The following is a 27,958-nucleotide window of genomic DNA, read 5'->3' on the forward strand; positions in this document are numbered from 1 at the left end:
TGTTATTTTCCTATTAAGTAGTTATCAATCAACACTTGAGTCACACGCTTTTATTCCTTGAAAATTTCAGCTTTCCAACACTTCCTTTCTTTTTTTTTTTAATTTTTTTTAATGTTTATTTTTGACAGAGACAGACAGAGCATGAGTGGGGGAGGGGCAGAGAGAGAGGGAGACACAGAATCTGAAACAGGCTCCAGGCCCTGAGCTGTCAGCACAGAGCCCGAAGTGGGGCTCGAACTCAAGGACCGCGAGATCATGACCTGAGCCCAAGTCGGACGGCTCAATGGACTGAGCCACCCAGGGGCCCCCAACACTATTCCTTTCTTAATTCAATCTCAGGAACTTTTCTTATTTAATGATCTTGTCCTCTACCATATAGCATCTACCTGTAATATTTGACAATGTTGAATTTACCTAAAACCCTGTGTTTCTGAAAAACAATGAAAGTTAATGGAATCGCTCCCTATCTCCTACCTCCAGATTCCTGTATCTTTGTTTCATAAATGATTAGTTAAACTGCTTAATCTTCACTGATCAATAGAAATACAATTCTTGTTAGCCAAGCTGTGATTAAGATTATCTCCTTCCCTGAATTTTGACAACCTTTAAGCCGAGCCAGCAAACAACCCTTCCCAAGGGGATGATCTCCCCGGCTCTCCACTCCTGGTAACTTCCTGTGGTCTAGTTCCCCCTCAGGTCAATCTTTCATGGCTCTTCCCCATCTCACTCTTTCTAGCCTTGTTCACTCCGTATAAAAGAAACACTCTTTGTGCCTAACCCTGAAATGCCTGCAAATCTTGTGACAGCTTCTCTGATTCTGGTAGTGCAGAGTATTTCCTACTCAGTAGTGCCTCTCTACTCCCTTACAATAATTCTTTCAAATAAAATCTCTCCTTCTCAGGTCTGAATTTGTTTTTTATTTGATATACCCTACATTTTTGTTATTACTGAAGTTAAGCTTCCACAGTATGTTTCAAGAATCCCAGCGTGTTATTGCTTTCCAACCCTCTCCTCTGAATTGCCCTGATCACAGCAGTCCTTGGGCCTCACTATGTTTTAATATCAGTAATATCACCTTTTGCTCCTCACTCTTCTCAGGGGTCCTTGTTTCTCCTTAAATACCATGATAGATTATTATAATGACACTTTTTGGGGACATCTCTTCAACTTGCCTGCTGCTCTTTTGTTTATTCATATTCATTTTGTAATAGTTTAAGTCCATCTCTATTTAACTGACTGGAGAAAAATGCTCTGCCATGCCGACTGTCCTGACTCTTCTTTCATGATCATTAATTGAAAGTGGGCTTTCAATGTTGCCAAGCAATCATACCATATTTTGTCCAATACATTCCCTCTCTAGCACTTTTAAATGACTGCTTTATGTTTCTACTCTTTCCTCAAACCAAGAGTACCACCTCCTTATCTGTGCTCTCAGAGAATAACCTTGCTTCCCACTTCACAAAGAAAATTATCCCAATCATGAGAGAACTTCCAGAGAAGCTTACAACACAACTTTAAATACCTGCTAGCATCTGGCCCTGCATTTTGTGCCTTCCTTTCTAACATAAGAAATAAACCTTTCTGCATCCTTAGACCCCTTCAGTTGTGCAATACATCTTATCTTCCTTTCTCAAGGACATTGTTAGAGCAATTTATTATTTTCTCTCTTGCAACATCAAGTGGATACTTCTCCAATTCCCACCAACATACAGGCATGCTATTATTTCACCCACGTTGAAAAAACTTTAACAAAATAAAATATAAAATCTCTCTTTACTACCTTAGACTGTGTGTTCATTCTCTGGTCCTTTTTATAACAAATTATTTCCAGCTATATATGTACTTACTCTTCTGATTCTACTCCTCCCGTTTCCTTTTTGAAGTTGCCCAATCAGAATTTAACCCCATAATGTTACCAACACTACTTTTGTTAAGGTTATGGATAACTTACATCTTTATAAATCTATTTGTCAATCTTGATCTTTCTTTTATTTGACTTATCAGCAGTGTTTGTTATTATCATTCACTCTTCTTTGGAGCACTTTTATTTGATTTCTAAAATTCTACACTTTCTCCTAACTTGATTGCAGTTTATTTTATCAGTTTCTACTTATCCAACATCTTAACTTAGGAATGCCTTAACACTATATTCTTGGACTTTTCCCCTTCTGTATTTTCATTTACTAGCATTTAGTTCCATTGCTTTAAATAAGTGTTTTTATAATGATAACTTCCAAGCTTGTGTCTGCATCCTAGACTTTTCTCTGAACTCCAGATGTTTAATCCCACTGCTTACTCAGTATCTCCACTTGGATATCTTTTAGATATCTGAGAGTTAATATTTCCGTAATTCTTTATCCTCCAAATCCTCTCAGCCTTCTGTATTTTCCATTTCTGTTAATGGTACTGACATCTTTCCATTTGTTCAAAATGGAAACCCTTGCAAAAGACTTTGAGCTTACTCTTTCTTTCACACTTAACATTTTACCCAACAAAAATTATGTTGGTTCTAACTTTGAATTGTAGCTAAATTTGTCAGAATTTGTATCTCAGAACTCCATGAAAATAGATGGCCTCATAACATAAGTGGTGTTTTATGTTGGGATTCCAAGAATTATGCTGAACTAGAAGCATAATACACCTGCTGTCCCTAATCAGCTTTCTTTGCTTGAATGGGCCAGCAAACATTAAATCCTAAAATCTGAATAATGAGAAACAAGAATAAGAGTGTCCCTGGTGTCTTTCAGAAGCAAATGAAAACATGATAATAAGGAAATAATAGAAGTTAAAGATAATTTTTACATGTAAGTTTTTCACATGTCCAGAACCCAATCCAAGATAAATAATATGTGAGAAGACCCAACACACATGCACACCCAAATAAAACCAGCAAAATACTCCTATTAGATATTGGGTGATTAGATACTGGCACTTTAGATATTGGGTGATTTAGACATAGACTGTAATACTATTTTGCTTACTATAAATAAGAATATAAACACAAACATGTATTTCAGCATAGAGCTAGAAAATATAAAGATGACATGGATTTTTAAAATAAACAAATAGAAATTCTAGAGTGAAAGTAGAAGTTACTGATTATGAAAATCGGTTAGAATGAGGCATAGGTACCAAAAGGAAAGAAAGTCAAGAAAAGAGGTAAGAGACATAGAGAATACATTGTGAAGTTCTATTGTTTGATTCTTTAGAAAGACTGAAAAATATAAGCAAAAGTAGTAACTAAAGAAATAATGTCTGATAATTTAATGCATAATAAAAGACATCAATCCACAAAAGGAAGAACTTCAATATCTCAAAGAAGATAGATCCAGAAAGGTATCCACAAGAGATGGATATAATAGAGGAAATTGTTAAAAAACAAAGAAAAAGGGAAGGCCATTTACTTTGAAAGTAGTGAGTTGCCTTTGGTTAACTATTAGATTGTACTTTTGTCAACAATGAGAAGCACAAGATAATGGAATGGTATTTTCCATTTGCTATAAAACAATTACCCAATATGAATTCCAATTATAAAAAGAACTCTCAAGTATTAAAAGTAAAATAAAGATTCTTTTAGACAAAAAAAAGTTTGGAAATGTTTGTAATCAGCACCTCACACACACAAAAAATAATAATAAAGGACTCTCTTGAGGCAGAATAAATATCCTCCTAAATGGAAGATTAGAATAGCAGGAAGAAATGAAGAGTTACAAAAAAGGTAAATATGCAGCTAAATCCAGATATTCCATTGATTTTATCAAATACTAAAGGTGTCTGCTGTTGAATATACAAAGTCATATATATATGTAATCTAAATACAGTATAGTGTCACATAAACATCACATAACTGTGAAGGTAAATAACAGAGTTAAAGTGTCCTGTGGTTCTTGCATTGTATATAGTGTCAAAGTACCAATTAAATTTATCTTTACTAGATCAAGGATGAATGTTGTAACACATACAAAACCACACACAAAAAAGTGAGATTAAATCCCAAAATAACTTCAAAAGAAAGGGAATAATCACATTTATTTAATAAAGAATGCAGGAGAACAGATAAAAGCTTAGAGAGATGTGGTTGCCATGCAAATCAGGATAGGGTTTAGATTTAGGACAGACAGAAGGGTCACAATGGAAGGTGCTCCTCACGTATTACATAGATCTGACCTTGTTGTTGTTACATAGGTGTTTAGTTGGTAATTTATTAAGTGCTGAATATGTATGCTGACTTTTTTAAAAAGAGTTATATCTTACAATTTAGAGGACAAAGGTATTAAGGGAATATCCCTGATACTTTAAGACCATATTTCTAGAAATCTAGAAATATGAAAAAATTTCTAGAAATATTAGTATTTCTACTATTATTGATTCTATAAATGTTTTCTCTATTTCTTATTTGAATTTGCTGACATATAGGGCAGGTTTTTAACAAGTTACCTGTTGAATTTTCTCACATTGTTTCATATTGATTTTTCTGATGTTTACAGATCTGTGATATGCCTGAAATAATAGCAATGCTTAGAAAATTATTCTGTTCAAATTGACTGTCCAGGTATAAGTATGTTTTAAGTTAAATACAGGCAATTCTCATTATTCACAGTAGTTGTGTTCTATAAAATTGCTTCAAATAATAAATTAGTGAATAATAATTGATTGCTCTTAAAGGAAATACTCTTAAATTCACTCTTAATGGAGTTAAATTCATGCAAATCTCTGATCACATTTTTATCACCTGATCAGCATATAAGTTTTATGAGTGTTTCTGCTTACCTTATTTAAAATATATCATTGATTCATTAACACTGAACATGGTACTGATGAAGTTTTGGGGTGATGGGGGGGTTCGTGGGGTCTGGAGCCGATGGCAAAGAATTCTTGAGGAGGTCTTTGGTGCAAAAAGGTGGTTTTCTTAAAGTACAGGGACAGGACTCATGGGTAGTAAGAGCTGCACTGGGGTCCTGACAGGTAACTCATTATGTACCCTCAGGTTGGGAAGGGATCAGGGATAGAGTAAGTCTGTAAGGAATTTGGGGAGCAAGGTTTCCAGGACCTTGAGGGGCTAAATGTTGCTAGGGAAATGCCATTTATTGCCATTTAATAAAGCCGCAGTCCTGAGACCCTTCAGATGTATATCAGGGGGCCATAAGCTTGGGATATGATTGTCAGCATATATCTTGGGACATCGAAGTATAGGAAGTAGATTTACAGGATCCTTGAGGTTGGGACAATGTTAAGCCAAGGTTCTCTTTTGCCCCTAGCAAAATGTCATCATTGAGGCAGCTGAGCTCCTTTAGAAGGAAGTCACTCGGGCAGTCTCAAGGACTTGTCAATGGGCTGTAGGCAATAAGGGAATTTAGTTTTCCATTTGCCTTAGTTTCCCACATTACCAAGGCAAGCACTTAATCTCCTTTCCTTTGTTCTTGAGTAGCTGGGAGTGTCGGAAGAATATCACACATAATCCACCTGGATGGGGTTGTACCAACCTGTATTTTGCCCTCAACCTGCCTCATGTTCCCTCATCAGTATTATAAGTCATGCTTGAATGAAGCTTATCTAACACATGTATATTCTCTTTAAGGCACACACAGCATTCTAGTGTTTATGGAGAGCAGTTCAGTACGATGGGTAAAAATCAATTTAAACAACAAAATCACCACCAACAACAATGAAAATGTGAAAAAAGTGGCACTAAGTAAACCACACACACACACGCACGCACACACACACACACACACACACGCACGCACACACACACGCACAAACATGTTTATTCTGTGGAGTCTGAAATAAGAAGGCAAAACATCACCTTTGCCAGCCTCACCTGTAAAGGCATGGATATGACTCATTTTTATTTTTTCAATCTTCTTTTATATCTTCAGGAAGGAGGAATTTCCTCTGCCATTCAAGGTCCTTTTAGCTGGATTAAGAATCAAATTGATGGGTCTCAGATTAATAGGAGAAAATCAAATTTAATTTCACGTGTACAAGAACTCCATTGAGACATGAAACTCCAAAGACAACCAGACAACATGAGATATATGTGTCATTATGAACTAATGAAAATGGGGTAGGTGTCTGGGACCTCAAAGGGAAGGAATGCAATTTACAGCAAGATGAAAAAGAGTAAATGGTAAACAAATGAACAATGGGACATAGTGGACTTTGGTCAAAAGGCCTAGCTAGCGGGGTGCCTGGGTGGCTGAATTGGTTAAGCCTCCAGCTCTTGACTTTGGCTCAGGTCATGATCTCACAGTTTGGGAGATTGAGCACCATGTTGGGCTCCGTGCTGACCTTGCAGAGTGATATGCCCCGATTCGAGAGACCCCCCGAAAACAAACCACCAGAGTCCAGTGAAAAGAACAGCTTTAAATCCAAATGACAGCCCTGCCTTAGTTTAAAGCTAAAGTTCTCTTTTCTGCTTATTATGGATCTTTGATAAGAAATACAGTTGCTGAGAAGTCTGTTTTGCTTGCTGTTTGCTACGAGCATTGTGAGGCCTTTCCTGAATGTAACCCGCTGTGTAGTAGAATGGGTTGTAAACCTTCCTAAATGTAGTCTGATATGTAATGGAATGAGTGATTATACATAAACTAACCGGCATTTCTCGCTTCTGTAAACCTGCTTGCTTAGCACATTCCCCACCTACCCTACCCCCTTCCCCCTTTTTTCCTCCCGCCACAAGTAACGGACAAAGCCTTCCCGCCAAAGGACAGACAAAGGACGCCCAATCAGAGAACAACAAATGTCCTTACTTTAAAATCAACTAATCAGGCCCCTCATAATTTGAAACCTCCCCTGTGCTATTTGTCTCTGTCTATAAAAACGCTGTACCAACCCTGATCGTGGCCTCTTGCGTCACCGGCGACGAGTGCGCAGAGGACCAGGTTCGAACCTGCAATAAACGACCCTTGCCGCTTGGCTTTGACTTACGACTCTGGTGGACTTTTGTGGGAGGTTTCGGAACTTCGGGCATTACATCCAGAGCCAAAGCCAAGCGGCAAGGGTCGTTTATTGCAGGTTCGAACCCGGTCCTCCACGCACTCGTCGCCGGTGACGCAAGAGGCCCCGAGCAAGGATCTTACAGCTTCTTTTATAGACAGGCACAAACAAGTTAGGGATTTTTTTGAGGTTACAGAGTTGTTATAGGCTGACATTTAAATTTGAACGCTCAGCAGAACTTGATTGGTTCCCGCCTTTATTTCAAACCATTCAGCAGAACTTGATTGGTTCCCGCCTTTATGTCAGACTACGACCGGGCACGCCCTGGCTGGTTTCGGGAACAGCAGGGGAAGGGAAAGATTTTTCTTTGCAGTTGTGAGTACACCTGGTAACTTTTCTCTTAGCCTCTCACAGAGCCTGCTTGGGATCCTCCCTTTCTGCTACTCTTCCCTGCTCTTGCTCTCTCTCTCTCTCTCAAAATAAATAAATTAAAAAAAAAAAAAAAAAAAGACCTTACTAGCTTCCTCCCTATGTATCATACCTACTTCATACTGTAATGTAGTTATCTATGGTGACAGCTGTCTTCATAGAGCAGGTCCTCTATCTAAATCTTTTGGACAGTTGAGGGGGAGGAAAAGAGCTTTTCCTAAATTTGCTGGGTTTTGATTGCTTTTAACTCAAAATAATCATCATGCTAAACTGGCCCATCCTGGGGCAGCCTGCTTTTGACCCCTACATTATACATAAAAAGGAATTGAATTATCTTAAAATTTCAGAATGCTTCCCTTCTATTCAAATAATTAAAATTGCCTTATTTTCTTCTTTGATATTAAGACTTAAACTCATCAGTTAAAAAATATAAAATTAGTGTTATGGTCAGCACATTGTAATACTACTAAAACAAAAGATGACAGTGCTAAATGTTTTTCGAGGATATAAATAGTTAGATTACCAGTGAAACATTTTGTGACCACTGACATTTTATTTGATTCCCTAGAATGATCACTGTAGGTTAAAGGAGCACACTTTGAAAATGAATAGGCTAATTAGAAGCATTTAAATTTTAGTTGCTCTGAAATATGCAATTGATGTTGTTCATTGCCTCTTCCTGTTTTATAATACAATGGGATACTCATCTTTTCAACAGAAACTTTGACATATTGTATATGTAATGTTAATCTACAAGTTAGGTAGTAGCAGTATTATTTTCATTCTGTAGTACATTATTTGAAATAAGTTACTAGGATGCCTAGACAGGGGTAGGATTGTATAATTAGGTTTGGCCACACAGATAGAATGAGTTGTTAGCACATGTGATTTGAGGGGTAATTGAGGTGCCTACAGATATATCCTGGAAGAATTTTCCTTAGACTTGAAGGAGAGCAGAATTTTTCACCCCAAAATATGCCACTTGGCATGAGGATTAATTTGAACTAAATGTAATCAAAACCCAGTATATTCAGGAAAAGTTATCTTCCTCCAGCTCATCTGTCTAAATTTACATTGGAAAGGGACCCTGGAAGTACCAGGAAGGGAGCTATAATGGGACATACCTCTTTACCTAAGAAACTTATCTGCATAATAAAGCAATCTTTGTTTTCCAAACATCTCATCTGCTTCCCTGTGAATGGTCTTTCTTCCCTTTGTAGCTCCAGACTCCTACAGTCTCCTTAGCTCAAGATGTTATACATCTCAGTTACCTGCCTTTTGAGTCTTCATATCTCTTTATGAGGCTCCCATAGGTACATAATTAAATTTCTTTTTCTTCCATTAATTTATCTTATTTTTTTTAATTGTTTGACCAGCTAGAGAATGTAGAAGGGTAAAAGCAAAAATTTTCCTCCCCAATGGAGTCATTCCTTTGATTTATCACTGAGTGTCACTGAAAAAAATCACTAAAATGACAACCTGGGGACGATAACAAACCAGTCCTCACTAGCTACTTTCAAACATTTTTCATTATTAGTTTACCATATCAATTACCAGCCATCTGCAAAGCCTCTACTATGGAAGTAGAGCCTCTACTATGGCTTACGGAAAGGTCCAGTTGAGCTTTTAAAAGAGCAAAGGTGTTGGAGCCAAAGAAATCTTTATCTAGATCCAAAAGCATTTGGTGAAAAAAGTATTAAATTGATAATTGATTTAAAAAAACAAAAACAACTAGCTACCATGTAAATACAAAAACTTTAATATTTTATATGCTAAATAAAAAAATTAAAATGTAAAAATATACCATTCTCAAGCATGAAATACATCAAATATACAGGAAAAAATCTTCAAAAAAATAGAGGTCCAGTATACAGAAAACTACAAAATGTTACTGAGAAAAAAACTTAAGGAATAACTGAATAAATTGAGGAATATACTATAGTTTTAAACTGGAAGACACATTGAAATGACCTAAATTCTCCCCAAATTGATCTCTCCCCTCTTAATTCAGTGAACTTGCAAAGTTGCGTCTGTGTATGTGTGTGTATCCAATCATTTGTGCGTAAATTTACAAGATGATTCTAAAACTGTGATGGAAATACATATGAAGAACAAAGTGGGAGAATTCGTTCTTATATGTGGAACCTTAATAGAACCCTACACTAGACTAGTTAGTAAAGATACTGCTGTAAAAGGAGACAACACGGCGGAACATAATCGGAAATCCAGAGACCAACTCACACATAGTCACCTGATTAAGACAGAGATACCTTGGAGTTTAGAAGAAAGAATGAACATGTGGTCTTTTTCAGTAAATTTTGCTCATCTGTTGGATAAACATATGGAAAATGACTGAAACTTTATTCTTCCTTTCAGCAGTGTGCATTACATATACACTTCTAAAAAGTAAAACAATGAAGCTACTGGAAGATTATATAGAGGAATATCATTATTATCTTGGAGGAGATACTTTCTGAAAGAAGGTATAAAAGAACAAACCATAAAAGAAAGAGAGATAAACTAAGCTTCATTAGAATTTAAAACTTTAGTTCATAAAAAGATAGCTCTTAAGGTAGTAAAAAGGCAAGCCATAGAGTAAGAGGCAAAATACTTTGTCAAAAATATATTTAATACAGGATTCATATACAGAATAAATAATATTTCACACTTCAATAAAAAGACAGGTAAACCAAATAAAAACAAAAACAGACAAAATGCTTGAATAGATACTTTAAAAAAGAGGATCTTAATGTCAAATAAGGAAGAGAAAATATGTTCAACATCACTTATCATCAGGGTAATGCAAGTTAAAACCAGGATGAGATCAATTTGCAAGCTAACCAGAATGACTAAGTTTTTCTTTTTTCTTTTTTTTTTAAATTAAAAAAAAATGAGTGTAGTTAACAGAATGTCATATTAATTTCAGATGTACAATACAGTAATTAAACAATTCTGTGTATTAGTGTTCATCAAGATAAGTGACTCTTAATCTTCTTCACTATTTCACCCAGCCCCTACCTACCTCCCCTCTGGTAACCATCTGTTTGTTCTGTATAGTTAAAAGTCTGGATTTTTTGGTTTCTCTCTCTCCCTTTTTTCCCCTTTGTTTTGTTTCTTAAATTCCACATATTAATGAAATCATATGGTATTTGTCTTTTGTGACAAGCTTATTTTGCTTACCACTATACTTTCTAGATCCATCTATGTTGTTGCAAATGGCAAGATTTAGTTCTTTTTTATGGCTCAATATTCCATTGTATATATATACACCACATCTTCTTTAACCATTTATCTGTCAGTGGACACTTGAGCTGCTTCCATAATTTGTCTATTGTAAATTATGCTGTAATAAGCATAGAGGTGCATTAATCTCTTCATCTGGGTGTTTTTGTATTCATTGGGTAAATACCTACTAGTGTGATTACTGGATCATAGAGTAGTTCTATTTTTAATCTTTAGAGGAACCTCCACGCTGTCTTCCGCTGTGGCTGTACCAGTTTGTGTTTCCACTAGCAGTGCATGAGGGTTCCTTTTTCTCCATATCCTCACCAACACTTGTTGTTTCTTGAGTTTTGGGTTTTAGCAGTATAGCTAAATTTGCAAAATATTCATGTTGCCAAATGTTGGCAAGAATGTGGCATACCTGGAAATCTCATATACTGCTGGCAGGAAAATAAATGGCCCAATTTGTTTGGAAACCTTTTGGTAGATACCTAATGAAGCTGAAAATATATGCATAGTCCATGACTAAAGTAATCCAATTATTAGACTCAATGGAAATGTTCAGATATGTGCATCAAGAGACATTCAGAGAATGTTCATAAATGTTTTTCATAATAGCCCCCAAATGGAAACACTCTAAATGTCATTCAAATTTATAATTGATTATTAATTGTGGTATAGCTACATAATGTTATGTTACCCAGCAATGGAAAATAACTACTGCTACCCTTTATAATATAGATGAATATCACGAACATTATATTGATCAAAAAAGCAGCATACAAGAGTATATACTGTATGTGATTCCATTTATTCAAAGTTCAAAAACAGATGTAACTAAAGTATGATGATAGAAATTAGGTTAGTTGCCTTTCTTGTAAATAATGGCTGGGAACTTTGAAAAACTTTCTTAGGGGCTTCTTTATATCATATTTTTCTTTGAGTTGTGGTTACATGGATGTGTTCACTTAAAAAGTCATCAAAATGTACCTGTGATTTATTCACTCTTCAAAATGTTTGCTTTATTTAAAAAATCTACTTAAAAACAAGTTCAATAATTTTCATTTTGTTACATTTAGTAAACATGATTTTGATCCTTCATGGCAGAGTGGTTTAAATAAGAGTAACTTAAAGAAGGGGAAAGTAATCCAAACTTGACATTCACAAAACATCCCCAATTTTAGCTCCAGTACAAGAGATTTGATCTAGGTTTCTGTTGAATATTACAACCTTGTAAATGAAAGATGACCAAGTCATCATTAGATGATTCTAAGATATTATCCTAAACTACAGCACTTTTTTCCTTTTATAATGTTTGTTTGAGGGTTTACTTTAGAAAATCCACCAGCCATTAGATATGCTATGCTGCTAAAATTACGACGGTTATAGATGACTACATGGTCTTTGGACCCTGATGAATGTCTCAGAAAACAGATTATTCACAGTGCAACACTTTTAGAAATTATTTACAACAGGCTTATGATTCTGACTTAGACTCTTGTTTCTGTTTTGTCCTGCTATAGATATTACATACAGTTAGAATAGAATAGAAAAACTTTGGGGCACCTGGGTAGCTCAGTCGGTTGGGCATCTGACTTCAGCTCAGGTCACGATCTCACAGCTTGTGAGTTCAAGCCCCACATCGGGCTCTGTGCTGACAGCTCAGAGCCTGGAGCTACTTCAGATTCTGATTCTCCCTTTCTCTCTGTACCTGTCACCTGCTCTGCTCACTGCTTCTCTTTATCTCACAAATAAATAAAACATTAAAAAAAATTTAAAAGCATTTATTAGGTATGCTCATTAGGAATAACAAAACAAAATAATGATTAATCCTGATAAAAACAGACTATCTTTCAAAAATATGTGTGTATATGTGTGTATGTAAGAGAGAGAGAGACAGACAAATAGACAGAACCATGTTGACTATAGTTTCCAGGTAAGTAGCCTAGAGTTTGGTAGACACCTTTTAGTCTCACATAAGAATATTTTAATTATTCTGTATGATTTGGGCTCAGCTAATTATAATATGCACCATAAATCTATTTTATCTTATTTTTTTCCTAAAATATCTTGTCTAATTGGTAATACAGATTCTAGATCTTATGGATATATTGTTCCTCAACATTTATCTGTCTTAGAGGAAATAGAAAGAAAGAGGAGAAATGGTTATGAAAATATCAACCTTCATGGCTTCATTTTCCAATGCCACCTTAGAAATATCACAATACACTTTTAGAGGGATTCACATAGAGTTTAACTAGCTGTGTAACCAGAAAAAAAAATTTCTTGAACATGGCTAAAAGTGTGACCCAACTTAAATAACATTCTAGAAGAAGAATGTGATGTATGATACTAATTTTAGTGCTATAGGACATAGTCCCTTATTGGGAATGAATCTCTGATGTCCATTATTTTAAACTATCTTTTTTTTCCTTGAATCATAGGATGTAAAGTAGCAATATACACTTTCTTTATTTCCCTGTTGATAGACTATTACTCAATCACTAATATCTCTTGCCCTAAGCTTACCTGTGTTTTACAATTTCAGAACTTGTCATACTTGGTTGAGAAGCATGACCCTAGAATATATAACATATATCTAACTGCAGGAAAAAATCAACCATAAGTGAAATAAGCCATATAGGGCTTACTTGTTCACACAGTTAGGATAAATGTTACAGAAAGGTTATATTCTCATAGTGTAAGTATTTGATAGTTTTTAATGTCTAGATCATCAATTAAAACAATATTATTTTATATTCATAAAAATTCAGCATATCAAAAGATAAAGGCATATATATAAGGAAGGGATGAAAATCCTTCCCACACATTGCTAAAGTCACTTTTTTTAAGGACAGGGGAAAATTCTTGCTAAGGATAGGAGGGAATTGCTATTCATATGGGAAGATGGTCAGGTACTGTCTCAGGGAATTAGAGGGCTCACACAAAGAAACAGAATTAACTGAGTGATTGAGGAGAAAGACATAGTTATAACAATCTCCCATTCCTTCAGCTTCTATGCTGGACGGTTTATAAGCACAAGACCACTTTATTCTCAGAACAGATCTGAGAGAAAGATGTTTTAACAACGATTTAAGAGAGACTGAAAGATCGAAATTCTACACAGTCACTGAAATGTTTGGGCTGGGAAAAAGGGCTGTCTGGCCTCCATCCCTGGTTCTTAACAACTACACTGCCTCCCTTATGATATAGACCCCAGTGTAGAGAATATACTTGTATCCAGAGCAAGAGTTGGATTTTTAATGGAAACATAATTTATATTCAATACATGTACACATTTTAAGTTTGTTAATTTGATAGTTTTGGCCATGTTAAACTGCCATATAACAACTACCCAAAACAATATAAACTTCCATCATCACCAACATTTTCCTCATACCATTTTGTAGTCATTCTTCCCCCACCCTTGACAACAAACATTTTCTATCCTCATGAATTATTTATGCCTCTTTTGGATGTTAAATAAATAAACAGGGTGCCCTTTACTGTCGGGCACCTTTCACTCAGTACTATGCCTCTTTGAGATTTAGTCAAATTATTGTAGGTATTAGTTATTTATACCTTTTTATTGATGTGAGTAGTACTCACTTTAATCACTAGTATTTGTTTATCCATTCTCTTACTGATTGGTATTTGGAATTTTGCCAGCTTTGAGCACTTAGAAATAAACCTTTTTGCATGTTTTGTACAAAGTACAATCTACATGGGTAGACTAAAGTGATAGAGAAAGATATACAATACAAACATTAATCAAATGAAAGCTAGAGTAACTGTATTTCAGACAAAGTAGACCTCAGCAGAAGGAGGATCTTCAGGAATAAAGAAGAACATTACATAATGTAAAGGTGTCAATTCTCCAAGAATATGTAAGAATTATTATTTTATGTCTCTAACAAGAAAGTTTCAGTAGATACTTTAGCAAAGACAGAGGTGTCTTAAAGGAGAAAAATGACCTGAGAACAACTATCAATAATGGCACCTAACTGATATATTAGCAAGGTCTATTCTCCAAGAAGAGAATACGCATTCTTTTCAAATGCACATAGGATTTCCCCAGTACAAATCATATTATGAGCCAAAGAACAAACCTTAACAAATTTAATAAAATAAAAATGGTACAGATGCTATAGTCTGAATGTTTGTGTCCCCCCCAAATTCACATTTTTGAATCCAAATACCAAAGGAATGATGTTAGGAGGTGGGGGGCTGGGGTTGGTTGGATTACGAGGGTCTCACTCTCATGAATGGGATGTAAGTCTTATAAAAAAGATCACGCAGAGCTTCCTGGCCCCTTCTGCCACATGAAGATACAGGGAGAAGTCCACAACCCAGAATAAGGCCCTTATCTGACCATGTTGGCACCCTCATCTCCCATTTTGAGCTTCCAGAACACTAATAAATAAATTTCTGTTGTTTATAAGCTGCCTGGTCAGCGGTATTTCCTTAGCAGCCTGAATAGGCTAAGACAAAGTATTTTCTCACACTATAAGAGTTTAAGCTGAAATCTATAATAAATTTATCTGGAAAATCCCTAAATATTTGAAAACAACATAATTGAAATGTGCTGAGGCATAAAAAAGCTTGAAGTTTTGCAAAAACTATCAGTGAGTTTAATTGTTTGAAATTTGGAATATTTGAGTTATGACAATGTTAGAAGAATAATGTAGACATAGTTGACCATGGAAGGCAGAAAGGTGGCAGTTTGGTCATGAAGAGCCTCTGAGGTTTATCACATTTTAGTAAAGGCAGGCAAGTTTCTAGTGACAACTATCCCCCACTTGTAAGTTGACTAACATAAGATATATATAATTTCTTTGTTATATAACAGTATTGAGCAATGTTTTTAGGCCTGCTTTCCTCCATGCCGTTATTCATAAACCCTGGCTCCTTCCATGTTTGATACTGTCCTCTTTTAGTATATAGCCAGCAGAAACTAAAAGAGCATGGAGATAACATTCAAAGAAGTTTTATAAACCACTTGTGAAGGAAGTGTACGTTGTTTGCACTCAAAATGCATTTCAGAAAATATAGATAGGCAAGTAACCAAATCCAGGAAGTCTGAGAAGTGTAGTTTAGCTGTAGGAAGGGGAGGAGGGAATAGGAGCTCAAGCACAAGAGGTACCATTATGCCTGTGGGAACCTATGAAATGATTCCTAGTGAGGAGACCGTTCACACTGTGGGAAGCAAATTGTGAAAAATACAGCTTTTCCTTTCCATTCAAGTCAAGGAAAACAAAAAGTTGAAATGATTGTCAAATGCTGTAACCACACATTCTTTTGTGTATAAGATCTACACACAAAATAATTTTTTAAAGTAAAATAAAGGTACCCACTCAACTTGGAAATTCATAGGCCTTTATTGACCCTAACAAAGTCTAACAGCAAGGGACAGTAAAGACAAACCATTTTTAATTGAACCGTGGGGTTAGAGATTTACAATCATCAAGTGCAGACTCCTTTGCCGAGAAGATTGACAGGGAAATGATAAATCGTGTGTTAGTAGAGGTGAGCTTAATATTGAGAAAGGGTGTGGGTGTGTGTTTGTGTGTGTATAAGATGAGAAAGACAATGCTTGACAATGGCTGGAAACCCAAAATGGAAATGCTATTTCTAATATGTCAAAATGTATATGGAAATCTGATGGGATGAAATATATAGTATGGGTTTTACATCGCAGCACTTCTTAAGTGTCAGAGTCTTTATATCTTAATATTCACAAGAAACTTATGACTTAAATATTAATATATTAACTTGAAATAGGAAATATTAAGTAATATCCTTAAGCAAATCTCCAACTAAGTAATTAGGAATCTTGAATTAAAGCCAAGTTGTTCTGATTCTAATAACTGAATATTTAAATACTATGTTTTTACCATCTTCTAAAATATCTTCTAAACCTTCCAAATGCATTATATTAATTAGGACAACTAAAGATGTAGTTAACAGTTGGATGACGATACATGTAATTGTTAACATGGTAGTAGAAATATGTGAGAAGTCTTAACCATTTGTTCAAATTTTATGCCTTCAGTAGCAACTAAGTTAATTCATTTTATGAATGAAAGAAAACTCCTAGAATTGGGTACTTTGGTAATGTGATGAAGAATTGGAATGGTTACTGATTGTAAGGAGAATACTAGCTATTTAGGTATCCATTATAATATTATGAGACAGGATTGAAGATCCAGATGAATTTGGAAGCCATTCATCAAATTTCTTATAAACCCAGGTTCTAGGAGAATTACTTAAATGTGCCTTTTCTTTAAACATGGTATTAAAATAAGATTTTGAAAGTGTTTCTCTTCACATGGGCTCATTTAGAATTGCTCTTAAAGAGTGCTTGAAAGAAGGGTTGACCTGTGACTTTGACCTTTAATTTTTCAAGAAGAAAACAGACCACTTAGGGTCTAAGATTGTTGGAGTGCTGATGTTCATTGACTTCTGAGTAGTGTTACTATTTTACATTGTTTATAAAGCTTCTCTCAAACATTTAACATTATAATTTGATTCATGTTTATGTTGAGAATTTGGAATAGGTTTTAAGATCTTTAGGGAAAAACATGTTTCTTGCCATTTCATCACCATGACTGTAAAAGTATCTTACATTTACTAGATATTCAATTGTTGTATATTGAAATAATGAAAACATGTCCAGGGATAAAAGGCTTTCAAGTTTTTGAAGTATCAATAAGATAAACACACTTGATCTCTGTGTATACAAATTTTCCTGTAGAGATGATTGTCATATCTTTGTAGTTCTTTAGTTTGTACTAGAAGTATTTGCAGGTTAACTCGAATAACCTGCAAATCTCCCAGATAATTATCCACTGAGGAATAGGCTGTAACATGAGTGGGCAATTAAAAAATGGTAGGAATGAACATTATAGATTACACTATGGTAGAATAAAAGACACATAAAATTTGTACAGGAAAAAAATTAACAGCTAGACTTTTTGTGACAGGACTGTGAATGTAGGAGACAGGATGCTAGTTATTGACTTCCACAAGTTTAAATAGATAGATAGATAGATAGATAGATAGATAGATTTTAGGTACATATGTATATATCTATTCTGTATGATTGGAGTATATCTTTTTCATGTACAGGGCTGCTAAATTTTAGAGACATAAGAGTTATACTTTCTAATTGGCCAGTAAGGTAACAAGAATTTCTAGTAATGAATAAGAAGTGCCAGAGTAATAGGACTTCTAATTTTAAAACGTGCACCGAAGCACCCTGGGGTACTTCAGCAAACCCACAGGAGCACAGCATGATATTTTAAATGTTCAAAGAAAATGTGGTGAAACTCAATACCAGTAGGAAAGTACATAAAATATTTGCTCTAAGAAGTTTGTAGTTTTCATGTTAGTGCTACATTCGTTTCAGTGGCATCCTATCTTTGTTAAGCTGGGTTTGCAGCAACTATTGGGATAAAAAAGTGAGTATCATGTGAAAATTAATGTAGAAAGAGAAATGAGGGCTCAAGGTTCAATCTGATTCCTTGCAGTGTCCATTCCCAACAACACAACCCATTAGTAATTGTGATTCTTTAACCATATTTTACAATATATTTTTTAATTCAAGAATATTTTTTTCAAACAACTACTTAGAAGTTAAAATACAATGGTACATTAAGTAGAATGAATGTAATTTCTTAATAAACAGGACTGTTAGGTATTTCTTTTGGCCTAGGGGGTAGAGTGAAAAAAAATTACTGAATTACTAAGTTTGATAAAGTTTGGAAACCTCTACAATAAAAGAAAATAATATCATTAATATTAATGTGTGATCTGCTGTCTGTAATGCATGTGGGACTATGAACTTTGGTGGAATTTTTTTTAATGCTGAAAATGATATGTAATATTGCTGTCTTTTTCATCAAGTAATAAGGCAAATAAGATATCAGCATAGTTCACACCTACTCAACCTAAGATAATATTTGGCTTTCAGAAGAAATTATTATTTTCAGCTGATGTAAGCTGAAATTAAAAATCACACCTCCTATTCTACCTCAATTATTATCTGAATAATAAGCTACTCTTTTGGTCAAGAGGTATTTGTACTGTTAATTTTTCCTCAAATTTTAGCCACTAGATGTGTAAACTAGGTGACTTTCTATTGAACTTGTGTCATTACGTTGGGCACCATGACTTTGTCTATTTAGACCTTAATGGGGTATCTACATTTGTGGGCTTTCAATCCATAGTTTATAATTCTGAGAGAAGCCTCTGAGAATTGGATGATTCTAGTCATATGATGCTAATGTTAAATGTCTACAACGGACTAAAATCCAAAATGCAGTGGTCTTTGCCATGAAAAGACAGACATGTACAGCTGGAGTTTAGGTGTTTAAGCAATAGCAGTCATATATATGCTTCTCCAGTAGGCTTGAGCTCTTCTACTGACACTACTGTCCCTTGGTGGATGATTATTCTAATAAAACAATCCTTAATCATCCATCCTATCAAGACCAGATAAGACATGACAAATCTGAAAATAATCAGACTTCTTTTGCTTCAGATTTTAAAGTTTTGATCCTGATTGGTATAAATTTCTCAGTTGCAAAGGAGATGATGGGATAATTAGACCACTAATTCATCTGTTTGGTTAACTATTAATACACTGAAAGTGTTGATCTTTTGTTGTATCAACTTGGCTCTGATGATAATAACTAGATATTCAAACACTAACCTATATGTTGTGAAGATTTTTTTTTGTACATGTGATTGAAGTCCATAATCAGTTTCAAATAAGGAAGATTGCTGGAAGCATGTCTTCTGTTAACCATGGAACATCCTGATGGAACCAGGTTTCTGCCTTCTTTGCCCATAGTGTCCACTATCTTGTTCTGTATCTACCCTGTTGTCAAGAACTGCAATATAAATATCCTTGTTTATCCATGACATTCTATTTCATCCAGGAAGGAGAGCAGATGCAAAGTTTGCATGTTAGACTCAATATGTGAAGAGGCTGAATTAGAGGAGGAACTAAAGTTGTTCAGTGTTTTCATAAACATGACCTATATGTGTAGTCAAAATCAAAATAATGAGAAAACGGTGTTTAAGCACCTTTCAGGGAGGAAGATAGCAGGGAGAAAAGAAGACTAGGGACTGATATGGAACCTTTATTTTTTTCTTGTGTTAAGATATCTTTCTGTGATGAAAAAGGTCATTTCACTTTACCACTCTAAGTAGGACAACTCAGGTTTAATTAAACATCGCCTTTATGCAACAATTCTGAGCTATAGAGCAACCAGTTATGTTGGATAAGTTACAGGGTCCCCTTTAAGATTCTTAAGAAATTAATGATTATACTCTGATTTTTATAAGACCTTTCTATTTATGTTTAACTCAATCACCTATACTCTGCGATGATTTAGTATGAGTTTTTCTTCTATTTCCATTGTTTGTTTTATTTTTTAATCGTTCTTAGAAACATGAAAGTTGGGTTTTCCATTCTAATTTTGACACATCAAATAAATAAATTAATAAAAATATCTTATTTTCAAGATTTTATTTTTTTAAGTAATCTCTACACCCAACATAACACCTGAACTTACAATTCCGAGATCAAGTCCCATGCTCTACCAACTAAGCCAACCAGACATCCCATTAATAAAACTATCTTTATTCAGTGAAGCTGGGTTAGGCAGAAATTCATTAATTTTCTTTCATTGGTATATGTGGTATGAATTAGATAATGAACAAATTATTCTTCTCCCTTTAATTTAATAATGTTACTATTTTGTTTACCATCTTGAAGTTTAAAATGTTTCTAGTGATAAGTTGGAACAAGACAATATGTTATCAGAATTTTAGAGATTAAATTTATTTCATATTTTACTGGAAAGTGTTCTTTTTCCAGCACATTTTTATGCAGTGATGTTTGCATTCATCTGTTTTAAGGGTATATCAGAGTACCATAAGAGAATAACACAGATTAGGTTGCTTAAACAGAAGAAATTCATTTTTTTCACAATTCTAGAAGCTGGATGTCTAAAGTCAAGGTTGCAGCAAAGTTGGCATCTTGTTAGCCTCTGTTCCTGGCAGGTTGTCACCTTCTTCCTATGTACTCACATTGCTTTTCGTCTGTGCATGAACACATCTGGCAACTCTTCTTATGAGAACACCAGTTGTATTGCCTTACGGCTCCACCTACATAGCATCATTTAACCTTTATTGCCTCCCTGAAGGCCCTATCTCTAAAAACAGTCACATTAGGGGTTTGGGCTTTAGCATATGGAATTTTTTTGGAGGGAAGCACAATTCTGTGCATTACAGATAAACTTTACCAGATTGTTAAATTTTCTCCATATAATTATGAAAAAAAGGCATTAAAGAAACAAATAAAGCATTCTGAAGATAAAGGAAGTCTATTAATAATGTTCCATTAATTAAAATCTTACTTTCAATATGCGGTTTTGCATTTAAGATTCATATGATCATTTCCTGACATAGAATCATGCAGAATAGGAAACATAAAAGTCTAAACAGATTGTATCTAAAGCAATCATGCTGCTTTTTCCATTTATTTTGAGAATAATCTTTTATTTGTATTCGAAATAACATTTTGGTTTTACTGATCTTGAAAATATTTGAATCGTTAAAATTTAAGAAATAAAAAGAAATGTTTTCTATTCAGGATTAGGCACATACATGTACATGCACGCATGTATGCGTGCCTGTAAGTGTGCACACACGTGCAAACACATATATACTCTCATTCTTACTTAGCATTATATTAGTAAGCTAAAAAGTTGGAAGTTTGCACATATAATTGGGTGAACCAGAAATAGAATGTTTTCTCAAAGTCAGGTAATTATGAAAGTGCAATATTTGAGCAAAATAGTATGTAAGAGTTATATTGATAGAGCTTAATATATAACCTATAGGTAGAGGAAGATACTAGACTGAAAATTTCAGTCAAAGTGAATATATATATTCGAGAATTAAGATTCCAATAACAACTCACATTATAATATCTTATATTCGATCAAGTAGAGGTAAGAATAAATTTAATTACTTGCCTGAAAATACCCAGTCTCTAAGTATTAAATTAAAATATCAAATTGTAGGGGCGCCTGGGCGGCTCAGTCAGTTGAGCGACCGACTTTGGCTCAGGTCATGATCTCACGGTCCTTGAGTTCAAGCCCCACATTGGGCTCTGTGCCGACAGCTCAGAGCCTGGAGCCTGCTTTGGATTCTGTGTCTCCTTCTCTCTCTGCCCCTCCCCCGCTCATGCTCTGTCTCTCTCTCTCTCTCTGTCAAAAATAAATAAACATTAAAAAAATAAAATTGTAATTTTGTCTCAACTGCTTTTAGAAGTTTAAGGTACAGATCAAGAAGGTCATGGCATATTGATAGAAGCATAATTGGGATTTCTTGAGAAGTAGATGCCTGAAGAAAAGCCCCCATATCTGTCCCCTTCCAGTGTCCCCATACCTAGTTGGTTGTGTGTGTGTGTGCATGTGTGTGCATGTATGCACATGTGTGTGTGCACATGCATATGTGGTGGGGGCCAGGGTGGATATTTAAAAACTCCGGATACATTTGGAGAAGAACTCAAAGATGCAGGAAAAGTAGTAACACATTAATCCCTTCCTACAAAAGAACAGGGACCTAAAAATGCTGAGATAATTGATAGAGAGCAAGGTAGCCTGCGAGTTAGGACAAGAAGGATGAATAGTGCATGACCATTGTGATGAGAGATTATAGTTGGACCAGAGACCTCACCTTTGGTTACTGACAAATAACAAATGCCCGGGATGAGCTAAAAACAGCCACATGTGGTCAGTGTATCCTATCTACATTCTAGGATAATATATTAACCCCTTTCTTTATCTGAGAACTTAAATTATCCACAGAGTGAAAGGGAAAGAATAATCTTGAATTTAGTGAGTTGAAAACTCCAATTGACAAGAAGTGACAACTTGAAATGATTAATTCTAAAACCAGAAAATTACTACAAATAGGAAGATTATGTAGTATTTTTTGTGACTCAATAGAAGTGAGGGCTTGTGGCCTGAGTAAACTGAATTATAGATAAGTAAGTTCACTATTTCTATCTGTTTTTTAATTGGAATTTTCAACATGCTACAGAGATACACTTTTTATTTAAATAAAACCCTAATGATGGGAGACATTATTTAAAACCTTGGACATATGTTACTGTATATTATGAGTAAGAAATAACCAGTTGGGGAAGGCTTTTGTGGAAAGACCATTCTCAGCCATTGGAACCATGTTTTTCAGAGGTCGTGCACTTTGAAGATTCATGTCAAATTGGAACTGACAGAACACAAACGTGAGAGTATGTGGGAAGTATAGAAAGAGATGAAATCTCAGAGTACGCAGGATAGAGAAAACATAAGACTTTAAGCATTTTGGGTTTTATTCTAACAGCTTTTTTTTTTTTTTTACTTTTAAAATAAAGATGTGCGAATGACATGATTGGATTTTAAAGTGAGTTTTCTCTGTGTACAGTGCGTAGAACAATTTAGAGCAGGATGGGAACTGGTGTGAGATACCTACTACAGTAGCCCTGGGGGAAGAGAATGATCATTTTGATTAAGGGGACAACAATGAGGAGTACATTGCACTAAAATAATTTAATATTTAAGAAGTGAAATAAGATTTGGATTAGAATTGATATAGTTGAGGACTAGTATATCAAGGCATTTTTATTTCTACTTTGCACAATCTAATGGATGATAACTTTTACTAAACTAATATTTTTTTTAAAGTATAATCATGATATTCAAACAAATTTAAATTGACACAATGCCAAAACTATAACAGTACAGCCTGGTTAATTTTATTTTACTCATTGAGAAGATACAGTTCATTCAAAAAAGCTTAGCCAAATATATAGGCAATCAGTAATGCTGAGGTAAATTTGTTAGTAGTTGTAAAGGTGGCCTCTTTTGCAATGGGGGATGGAAATCAGTTGACTCTTCCAGAAAAGGTTTAGTTGCAATTCTTTCGACAAGACTAATGTGGATTGCTATTAGTAACCTACTACTTAGAGAGTTGGGAATAACTTAAAGATAATGAAAGGCAACATGATTTCATAGGATTCCCAGAAATCATAGAAGGATAGTCTTTTTGTAACAATTTCAAGGTCTTCCTCAATATTTGGGAATAACTGAGAAATGGGCACTGATCAAAATTTCAATATTTGCAAGATGATTTGGACGTGACCTTGTGAAGCTATGGTAAAGGTATGAAGTAATAAGTTGGATATATGTGTCTGCAAATCATATGACGCTGATTTTACATAGAAGTGGTAATTGAAATCTTTGTTTCAGGAAATAGATTAAGAAGAGAGCAGTTCCTCACCTAAGCTTTGAAAAATAGTAATACTTAATAACATTGTAGAAAAGTCTGCGAAGAGAACCAGACAGTGAGCTAGGACCAATATCAGTGGTGATTAATACTGAAGGCAAAGAAATGAAGGAAGTCAAATCATTGTTGAATGCTAATGCCAAGTATAATAAGGATAAGATATTTAGAGCAAAGAAATTGTTTCATTTGTTAGGGTTGCCTAGGCTATAGAAAATTTGACACAAAAATGTGTATTTCAAACAGAATAAAAGCGTGTTTCTCATTTATCCTGTATTATCTAATGTACAGTCCTAGTTGATGGGATAATCTCCCCCATGTGATGACTCAGAGATGTTGTTTCTCTCATTTTTCCCCCATTATCCCCAATGTCTCTCATCTTTGTCTATGCCCAGACAGCAGAAAGGAAAACAAAACAGCATGGAGAAATATACCTTCTTAAAATTGTTGGCTCATAAATGACCATCAACTTAAATCTTATAGCCTACAACTGTTAACTACCCACATCTAAATTCTATGAGAGAAGCTATGTGCTCAAGAAGGAAAAATATATGAATTTTGGTGAAGAACTAAAAGTTTTATAACAAATATCTATTGAATTTAGAGATATCCTTACCATGAATCACAAAGGAGTGATAAGGTAGTGAGATTGCAGTGGATTGAGAAATGAAAGAAAATCAAGGCAGTGGGTAGGATCATACTTTCAAATCTGAGTGTCAAGAAAAGCAGGGTATGACTAGTAGTTGGCAAAGAATATGAAGCTGAGCTTTTATTTTTCCCATTTCCATCCTCCTCCTCCTCCTCCTCCTCCTCCTCCTTCTCCTCCTCCTTCTCCTCCTTCTTCCTTCCTCCTCCTATTCCTCTACTCCTTCTCCTCCACCTCCTCCTCCTCATTATTATTATTATTATTATTATTATTATTTGGTTTAAGGAAAGCTTCCTGGGAATGTACAAAAATTATAAGAATATACAAGGAAAGATTGAAAAAATGAAAAAGAAAAATATGTATTAATAAATAAAAAATGCCTGAGAGAGATGTGAAGGACGCAAAAGAATGAAGAAACATTTCATCCATTTAAAAGAATGTGTTAACTTACTCATGCCACTTGAAAGAGACAATATCCTGTGTTATTTAATAGCACTACCAAAAATTATATAGCTTTTCAGAGGAAGGAGAAGATGGTAAAAAATTTATTTAATTTTATATTTTTGGTAATCAGTGAGATTTTACGTTATGGAGTAAAAAAATCATTTAAGAGTGAGGATACAGGAAATGGAAGAGTTAGCAGGCATGGGGAAAGAGTTAGAGGTTTGAAGAAAGAAGTGGAGAAGTAGAATTGGAAATATATTTTTTGGGAACTGTAGCTAATGGCTAGAAAAAAATATAGGCTAAATTTTCTGTGTAGAGTTCGATTTGTTTTGAGTTTTTATGAAACTAATGTGTTCTGTTACATGACTTTCTCTCTGAATAGGTAACAGTTGGGTGTAGGCACACACAAAGCAATTACTGGGTCAACCCAGGGTTGCTTTTGCACCAGATTGGTGTAATAAGCAAATAAGATCTATGGTGTTACTGAAAGTACAGATTGTGAAAACTGGTGTGGATGAAACATGAAGAAAAGAGAAGGCTTATTAATGGTGCTGATTTGTCTTGTCAAGGATAGAAAGTCAAATGAGTGAGTTTAGTCTGAGCCACAATCGGATAGAAGAATAAGCAATCTTAAATGAGTGAGAGCAGTCAAGGAATGTAGTCCTTGGGTTATTGAGTTTTCAATGGAGCAATTAGAAATACTGACAATGATCAATTCTATGATTTTTCCAGAAAGGGGAGCAACAGAGATGCAATAGAAGGGAAGATAATCAGAAATGAACTGGTCAAGCAACTGAGAGGACATGATATTGAAATTATTATCCATGACAGCAAGGATTGGATGGAGAGGAAAACTGAATCAAGTTCTAAATTTTAAAATAATTTTTGGGAGATCAGCAGATACAAATTATTGATGTGTGGGGAAAAATTTACATGAATGGCATGGATCCCATCCCAAACGGAGAGTTGTTGGTTTGTTTGCTGGATTTTTTTTTATTATTATTACAGGAAAATAAAGGGATTTTTTATTCAAAATGAGCAGAGGCCAGCAGGGGCAGTAACTCAATCTCTCCTCATACTACGCTATGAGAAGAGAACCACAACATATAAGAGGATGGCAGGAAAAGTTGTGCCTTCCAAATGAGGCCAAATTTTAAGTTCAGAGAGTAGAGGCATGGGGAGATGCTGAGTTTGCTAAATTTGCAGTAGTAGCTGCAAAAGTCCCATTCAGGAGGATTTGACAGATAAGGAAATTTTAATATTTTCATGTACTAAATAATACCTTAGTAAGCCCCTTTTAACCTAATCTTCACAAAGGAACTGTACTGGCATTCAATTCTGTATATCATTTACTCATGAATATGAAAAACACTGGTGCTTCCTTTGGAGCATGTATTCTGTACCAAGAAATCAACAAACAAAAAATATTTTCATTTTAAAATATTCTTTCTCAGCACCTGGGCTCCAATACAGTACACATTTTGTTATCCATTATCATGGGATTCATAATGGGGAGCTTTAATCACATATTCTAATTCTCAGTGGAATGTAAGTCCCAACATACATGAACTACCAATGCTCAAGGAATTTGAGTGGGAAGTTAGTATACTGCAAAAAATCCAAATTGGACAAACTTTTATCTCTATTGATTCAAAAGAACTGTGAACCCTCTAAGGGTCAAAATCTTTAACATTTCTCAGCACTGAATTGATGAAGCATACATGTAACATCTGTTGGTATTTATCATCAATATTTTGTTGAGTAGTGTATTAAGAATATGCTAATTGATTTCACTACTCCAAGTAAGGAAATACTTCCTTACACAATATAGATAGTTAGAAATACTGCCTAGAGAGAAGACTGCATTACATTTTCAAAATAATTTATGAAAATATTACAGGATAATCATTCTAGCACAGATTCATATTCTCATGGATGATGATTCTGGTCTATTTTAAATAAAAAGTAAGAAACATTACTGAATATTTGATTTAGTAAAATAGATTCATGATGCTTCATCAGAAATTATCTCCTAATTTTATTTAAATTTTCTGGATATGGAAACACTGATGGTTCTTTGGTTGATGAGGCCTTATTTGTTTAGAAATGAGCAATGGCACCCCCACAGGGTCACAGAGAAGCTTTTATCAGTAACAGCCTTTAGGCCACAGTTTGCAATCAGTGAATATTTATATTAGTGGCAATTGCACCAGACAGTAATTATCTTATCACAGAGGAAAAGGTTAAAAAGAAGCTTCTCCATTGAACACCCACTGTGTGGATAATTAAGTATCTCCATGGCTTCTTTCATTACTGCATTCAATAATAGTTAAATACTAGGGAATCTAGCTATAATCAGACATGATTTGATGAGACATAGAGAAAGACAGGAATAAACAATTTTAGTCTCTAGTTTTACTTGGTAAATTTCTTAATTTGATAGACAATGGTAAACATTTTTATAATATCTCCTCCTTACCCACTGTTGTCCAATGAACAAAGTTATTAAGTAGAAGCACTTAATTGCATCCTGTGACATTCTAGAAAACATATTAGGATACCTAAAGTATTTTTTCTTTTAAAAGTAGGTTGAAAGTTATTTGTGAAGATAATTCTTAAAGGCAATTTATTTCAGACACATGTAGGTGATGTTTAAAATATTATTTTGTCGGGGCGCCTGGGTGGCGCAGTCGGTTAAGCGTCCGACTTCAGCCAGGTCACGATCTCGCGGTCCGTGAGTTCGAGCCCCGCGTCGGGCTCTGGGCTGATGGCTCAGAGCCTGGAGCCTGTTTCCGATTCTGTGTCTCCCTCTCTCTCTGCCCCTCGCCCGTCCATGCTCTGTCTCTCTCTGTCCCAAAAATAAATAAACGTTGAAAAAAAATTAAAAAAAAATAAAATAAAATATTATTTTGTCAG

The sequence above is a fragment of the Lynx rufus genome, unplaced genomic scaffold, assembly GCF_022079265.1.
Source record: "Lynx rufus isolate CCGP_SWC_20201006 ecotype Redwood Valley unplaced genomic scaffold, mLynRuf1.p SCAF_1, whole genome shotgun sequence".
In the NCBI taxonomy this organism is placed as follows: Eukaryota; Metazoa; Chordata; class Mammalia; order Carnivora; family Felidae; genus Lynx; species Lynx rufus.